This window comes from Malus sylvestris, chromosome 13 (genome assembly GCF_916048215.2).
Source record: "Malus sylvestris chromosome 13, drMalSylv7.2, whole genome shotgun sequence".
NCBI lineage: Eukaryota > Viridiplantae > Streptophyta > Magnoliopsida > Rosales > Rosaceae > Malus > Malus sylvestris.
In genome coordinates this window covers 42,133,987-42,141,732 of record NC_062272.1, presented here as the reverse complement: position 1 = coordinate 42,141,732, position 7,746 = coordinate 42,133,987, and the positions used below count along the sequence as shown (strand labels likewise).

Genomic DNA, 7,746 nt, shown 5'->3' with positions numbered 1-7,746 from the left:
TTTGCCCTTCATTAGACATATAAAAGTTTAATACATTAAGTATTCCAAAAGCTATTACATCAAATGAGTGGCTTTGTGGGCATACTTCCAACAAGTTGTCCCAGTTGAGCTTGAGCAAGCAACGTTTTGAGTCCAGAACTATGTGCAAAGCGAAAATGACAAATAACTTACCCTCAACTTAGATCTGGTCGAGGAACACAGAAACCAGGCTCACTTGAGGAATGTCGCCTACAAGCAGCACTTCTCCAACTACTATGACTTAAGGGTCAAACCTCGTTCTTTCAAAGGGGGGGACTGGGTATTGAAGAAAAAATTACTCTACGACAGAGACCCGAGTGATGGAACACTTAGTCCAAACTGGGATGGACCGTTTGAAGTTGTTGGCATCAGTCGCCCTGGGTTCTACAAGCTTAGAAGCTCCAATGGCAAGACCCTTAGCCATCCATGGAACGCTGATCACTTGAAGTACTATTACAAGTAAACTCACATTGTACAAGTGTTAAGCTTCAGCCGTTAGGCATCCTATGTAACGAAGACTATTTGGCATGAATTCAATAAAGAGGTGATTTAGCAATGAAACACTCAGGTTCAAAGCTTCAACATGAATGCTTCCAACAGGAAATCAAGTCTAAGTATATGTCAACAAGACTATACAAATAAACAAACAGTACTGGACATAACTAGTACATCCAAGTTATGGCTTATATCTAAACAAAGGATTTGCTCAAACATAGCCAGGCATTCATCAATGATAGTGCAAATACTTGGTAATTAACAACAAACTAGTACATCCAGAGTACATGGCACATGCCACACAAACAACAAACTAGTACATCCAGAGTACATGGCACAAGCCACACAAACAACAAACTAGTACATCCAGAGTACATGGCACATGCCACACAAACAACAAACTAGTACATCCAAAGTACATGGAACAAGCCACACAAACAAAAAACTAGTACATCCAGAGTACATGGCAGATGCCATACAAACAACAAACTCATACATCCATAGTACATGCAGAAAAAGAAGGCACTACGAGTTATCCTCATCTGAGGCCGAACCCCTGACAATATCACTCTGCTCACTGATACTAGCCTTATTATCAGAGTCATCATCACTACTAGGATCAACTGCGAGGACGAAGGCTTCACCCTTTTATCGGTACTCATCCATCTCATCACGGTACTTTTGGATAATGCTTCCATTGTCGTAACGCTCAAGGACGGCCATCCATTTCCTTTTCTCAAAATTAGCCGCCCGGATGTAGCAAGGTCTAAAAACACCGTGAAAGGCCTGGGAACCTAAGAACTCCTGCACAACAGCATCCCTCTCAGTTGGGATACTCCTCTTCAGCCAAGAAACCTCAACCAAGGCACTATCCAACTCCCCTTTAACCTTGGAAACCTCAAGGATGGTTGTCTCCAACTGTTCCTTAGTTGCTTCCAATTGTTTCTTGAGCCTCACGTTCTCACCATTCTGCCTCTTCAAACTCTCAAAGTTTTCATCCTTAAGGCGAATGGCATCAACCAAAGCTTTGCTCGTTTTTCTGGCGTCATTAACAAGCTGCTTATTCTCTTTAAACTTGGCCTTATACCGCTCGACTTCTCATAATCTATCATTGTACTCGGTCATGACCTACATGACAAGATAATCATCACTACCAGGAAAAAGAGGGGAGAAAGCAAAGAAATGACAAAGTAACACTTACATAAGAAGATAACCTCATCATCTGGTCACGATCTGATTTGTTCTCATCTAGCGGCTCGCCAAGCTCATTAATAATGGATCGACGTCCTGCCAGGCAATTATTAACATACCTAAAACTACTTGGCTGCATGGCAACCTTCAAGTTCTTCCAATGAATGATGCCAATCTCTTCCTTATACTTTCTCTTACGGCTACAACTAGGGCCACCTTCTTGGTCAGTAGAATCCATGGTTAGAGGAAATATGGGATTGATGGTAGGAAGAGGAGGCAACAGTCGTCTCTCCTCCCCTGCAACTATGGCAGCAGTACACCCGATGGCCTCAGCTTTAGCCTTCTTTGAGGTAGCAATCTTGAGAACCTCCTCTTGCGACTTAGGTTTAGGGGTTGGCCTCACTCGGTGCTTACGAGCTCCCTTGTGAAACAAAATGTCGTCTACGGGAACTAACATGGGTGTTTTCCCTTTCTTGGCGTTAGTCTCCCCTTTCTTGCCCACTTTCTCCACTGAATAAGAAAAATCAAAGTAAGGAATGCAACTTTGTAAAAGAAAGAGGGGGCGAAATGAAAGACACAACTTACTTGCTCGTCTTTGGCATTTCGACACTAGGGGCTGGAAACCGTACTTTCGAAATAAGGATTGTAGCTTGCCCAAATGTCTATACTCTTTGGGCACCCTCAACACCTTCTCTACGTTAGCTAGCTCCCGTCCAGATAACTTGATGGTCCCTTGCGTCACTACACGAAGAAAAAATGTTAGAAGCAAGAGAAAATCACAACAAATAGAAAATAATGCAAACAATGGATACATTACAACCTATAGTCTGGAAGTGAGTAGGAACACGTCGCTCAGGTGTGACACTGAAGGGAAATTTATGAGATTTCATGTGGGATTTCTAGTGACTAGCATGCATATACAATTCAAGATTTATTTACGAAAGCAACAGAAGCATGTTATCAAATAATATCAAAGCTCTAGTCATGCAAATCCCCTTCAAGATGCATAGGTTTATGTAAGATGCATCAAAAAACAAATTTATATATAAGAACAAAGTTTAGGAGTAGTTTTATACCTCTTGATCTAGATCTTAGACCAAGGATGGACCACCTCCAAGACCTTTGCTCCTTGAACTCCTTGAGCCTAGCCTCCTTCCTTGCCTCCTCCACTTTGTTTAGAATGAGTGCTCCTAGGTTCTCTTCAAGTTTCCAAAACTGAAAACCTCTAAAGATCCTCACCCACTAGTGTAGTGAGAAGGATGAAGGAATAACCAAAAGGGTGAGAAGATGATTAGTTAAATCACCCCTATGGTGGGCGGCCTTGTGTGAGTTTTTGAGAGAGAGAGATGATTTCTTCTTTTGTGAAAAACAACACACAAAACCCTAATAAACTTTTCACTATAAAGTTCCTTTTATAACACAAAGAAACCTAGCCAACAACTTGACTTCCTATCTCTCCTTTTCACTCTATATGGCCGGCCCCTTTAGTATTGTTTGGGCTTTTGGGCTTTTATTTATTTCAAGTCATCCAATGCTTGAATAAAAGCGCAATGGGTTTAGGCCCAATGGGCCCAATTAAACCCGAACATTTCTTTAAGCCCAAAACGATCTTATATCGCTTTTATGATTTCTTTAGACTTTCTAATTAATCACAACACTTAATTAATCCAATTAATTATTTCCATCATCCATTAATTACTCATTACAAGAGTGTATTGGTGAACAATCGTTTTAGGTTCTAATTAGCAAGGCAGTGAGGTGATTGGCACCAATCCAATTGATTATATTTAATCCAATCACTTAGTGATTTAAAACTTACTTTTAATTCACCTTCTTCTTTGATGACTACATTTAATCATCTAGAAGAGCTCACAAGCCATGAGTGACATCTAACCATATATCATGGCTACCCAAGCTAATGTAGAAGTTGTTCGGAGAACCTATTCAGTTGGAATTACAATGCAATTCGATCATTCTCTAAAACAATACTCTCAATCACATCACTAGGGTATGGATATAATATGTCAAACCCCTAATGTGATTATTCCATGTTATATGATTCAATTGAGTCGTATAGGAACGCTTTCCTTTATTACGCTCGATACTTCGGCCGAAGATTCCCGAATCATATCTTAGAGTATTCATCCTCTCATAACGAGGATTAGAGATTCCTTGTTGAACATTCACTTGCCTTCATGACTAAGTGGCTTAACCCCGACTATGCCGTGGACACCCGCGGATGGAGTGACTTTGACATAATCAAAGATCAAGTACTTAACCACAAGACAACGATGATGCCTCAGGTCAAAGGACTACTTACACTATTCCAACCATTAGAGTTACTTTCTTGACATGTGAGTAGACCTCCATGGAAGTACTCTCGTTTGATTGTGTTCAGTGAACTCATTCCCTTAATGAGCACCTACATACTTGTCTTAGTGTCACTACACGAATGGGATGAGACTTTCCATCCTTCTAATTGAAGCGGACATAGTATGTACCGGTCTATGCCTTGTCAGTATCCCTCCGACAATCTTATGACCAGAAACCTTTTTGGACATGATGGTTATTGGAAGAAGGTCTCTGTAGTCTAACATCATTAGATTACTTCTTCTATCAATCCATTGTCCATGGATTCACTATTTATGACATATATCTGTGAACACGGAAAATTCCTGAAACGAAGGAGACAAGAACGAACGTGCACAAACAAATATTTGTATTTGATGATTTTGGGTTACAATCTCTCTCTATTTTGATCCTCTGATTCAATCTCCGTAAGGTGTTGATTCGTGGATGTTTCGTTGATCCAAGGGGCGTCGAGGCTTGATCTTGGATGAACAGTTGGAAGTTTCTTCAAATGGTCGTGGGCTTGATCTTTGAAGGTGGATTTGAGCGGATCTTCAAGGGCTTTTGGGCTTGATCTTGAAGAACAGTGATGAACGGATCTTCAAGGGCTTTTGGGCTTGATCTTGAAGGACGGTTGGATGTGTGGATTTATCGACGTTTGTTGATCCAAAGGGCCGTTGGGGCTTGATCTTGGAAGAACGATGAACGAAGAACACTTTCTTCAAGGGTCGTCGGGGCTTGATCTTGAAGGTGGATGATTGTTGATTCAAAGGGTCGTTGGGGCTTGATCTTGGATGAACGGATGATGAACGATGGTGCTTTCTTCAAGGGCCGTCGGGGCTTGATCTTGAAAGAGCGATGAACGAAGAACGAAGAACGAAGAGAGCTTTCTTGGTTCTTCGGGAACCTGGATGCTTGAGAGCTTCGGAGTTTCAGAGCTTCAGAGCTTCAAGGTGTAATATGAATTGGTCTCCAAATGAATGAAATTGGGCTTGTATTTATAGAATTTCCCAAGGCCTAATTTTGAATATAATATTCCAAATGAAATAAGTCGTTTCTGCCAGGTGTTGACACGTGTCCTATTTGATGACTTTTCCAACTCATTTCAATTTTCGTTGAGTCACACGCTACGTGTAAAATTTATGTAATATATGAGCGTTGACACTTTGATTTATCGGTCAACAATTATTTACCGAAATTTCGATGTCTACAAATGCCCCAACTTCATGGCGCGTCGTATACATGTGATTGTCACGTGTAGGAGATACGTTTTGAAGTCCCTTACTGTAGATGTCGATCCAAAGGCCGTTGAGGCTTGATCTTGAATTGGGCTGGAGATTTCTTCAAGGGCCGTCGAGGCTTGATCTTGAATTGGACTTGAGATTTCTTCAAGGGCCGTTGAGGCTTGTTCTTGAATTTTTGTTTGAAATTTCTTCAAGGGCCGTCGAGACTTGATCTTGAAGGTTGAAATTGGGCCACAAGGAGCTTCATGTGGTAGATGATTTTTGGCTTTGGTAGTGGATGAATCGGCACATATTTTGTTGCGCTTGTTGACTTTCCACAGCTTTGATCTTGAACTGGGTTGGAGGATTTTTTGGATTCCTCCAATTGTTGATTTTCCACAGCTTATTCTTGAACTAGGTTTTGATTCAAGGGTGGTAGACACTTGATCTTGAATCAGACTTGTGATTTCTTCCAGGGCCGTCGAGGCTTGATTCTTGAAGGTTGACTCGAACACATGACAAGCAGGCACGAGGTGAAGGTGACAACTTGTTGCTCTGTTCAATCTTTCTAATTCACACCTGAGCAGTTTGGTCAACGGTATGATCTTCAAGATTGATGGGCTCTTCTTCCAGTTGGTGACTTAATCTTTAAGGATTTGATTCAAGGGTGGTGAATCGGCACGTGCAGCCCGCAACGCCTAGTAAGTCGACCCAAGAATTTGAGGGTCAAAACAAGTTCACCGTCCTCAGGCAGATGCGACATCTTCTCGAGTTCTTCATCTCAGACTCTTTCTGCTGAGTTGACTGTGCATGCTGCATTCTTCTCTGCTTGTTTCTTCAGGCAGATGTGGCAGCTTCTCGAGTTCCTCAGTTCGGACTCCTTCTGCTGAGTTGACCGTGCCGACCGCATTCTCCTCTGCTTGTTCCTTCTGCACCTTGTCTCCACATGCTACAAGGTATCATTTTCACTTGCCTTATCTGTTCTCCAAGCAGATGTGGCAGCTTCTTTGGAAGTACAGCAGCAGTGGGAGACGAGTACTCGAGAGCAGTGCTAGGTAGGCAATCAGGGAAGGGTTCCAAGCAGTCGGTTCCTCACCCGAGTTTGAGTGGAAGTTCCAGCATATTGTTTTCTTTATCCTTGTCTTTGTAGGTAGGAGCAAGGACAAAGGAAATGACAGGGAGAACGCATGATATGAGATACTCTTGCTTTCTACCCTGGTGATATGAGATACTTTTGCTTTGGAGTCATTGGCTTACAGAGGTACCCCAAGGAATAAGAAACACCGAGTGACTCGAGAGGCTTCGTTGGGAAGGCATTTTTGGAGATGAAGAAAGGCTCTGTATGTCTGCCTTGCTATGGACGGCGAAGGTGGACAGTTATAGGAGGTCCCTTAATACCTGTAGAGGTACTATTCTTTCACTCGTGTCGGCAACTAACGCGTGATTGAACAGTAAACTTCACTTGCTTTCTCCTTCACCGAAAATCTTCGACAAATTGCCCGTGATTTGCGCAAAGTTGAGTGTGCATATGACAGGTGATGACGCGGCTGAAAAAGACTGGCGCCTCTTCGATATCTGGGATTGGCGCTTCGACAAATTACCCGTGATTTCTGCAAAGCTGAGTTTGCGTGTGACGGGTGCCGACGCGTCTGGAAAAGCAAGATGCTTCTCCGATTTCTGAGCTTGCCTCTTCGATTTTTGAATGGCCTCTTCGAATTCTGAGCTCGCCTCTTCGATCTCTGAAATCCCGTCGAGTGCTGATTTTTTATAGAGGCATGCAGTTCGTTTCAAAGCACACTTGAATTTTCGCTTGTGAAAACTCCCCCTCTTGTACTTCTAAGATCTTGATTTGTCCGATCTCTTCTTCCTTCAACACTTTGAAAATGTCTGGACCATCCGACCGTCGTTTTGATTTGAACCTTGGTGAAGAGGTAGTCCCGTCTTTTCCAGATAACATATGGCGCCCATCCTTCATATCCCCTACTGGTCCTCTTACTGTTGGGGATTCGGTGATGAAGAATGATATAACCGCTGCGGTGGTGGCCCGGAACCTTGTCACTCCCAAAGATAACAGACTACTTTCCAGGCGGTCTGATGAGTTGGCTGTTAAGGAGTCCCTGGCTCTTAGTGTGCAGTGTGCGGGTTCTGTGTCCAACATGGCCCAACGCCTATTTGCTCGAACCCGTCAAGTTGAATCGTTGGCGGCTGAAGTGATGAGTCTCAAACAGGAGATCAGAGGGCTCAAGCATGAGAATAAACAGTTGCACAAGCTCGCACACAACTATGCCACAAACATGAAGAGGAAAATTGACCAGATGCAGGAATCTGATGGTCAGATTTTACTTGATCATCGGAGGTTTGTGGGTTTGTTCCAACAACATTTGCCTTCGTCTTCTGGGGCTGTACCGCGTAGTGAAGCTCCGAATGATCAACCTTTGGCTCCTCTTCTTCCTGGAGTTCCGCCGAGTAC

The 7,746-nt window shown here is 42.8% G+C and overlaps 1 pseudogene; it reads right to left on the bottom strand.

Annotated features, from left to right (window-relative positions):
- Positions 1 to 1,161: 1,161 nt before the first annotated feature.
- LOC126595494 (uncharacterized) lies at positions 1,162 to 2,211 on the bottom strand (annotated as a pseudogene).
- Positions 2,212 to 7,746: the final 5,535 nt, after the last annotated feature.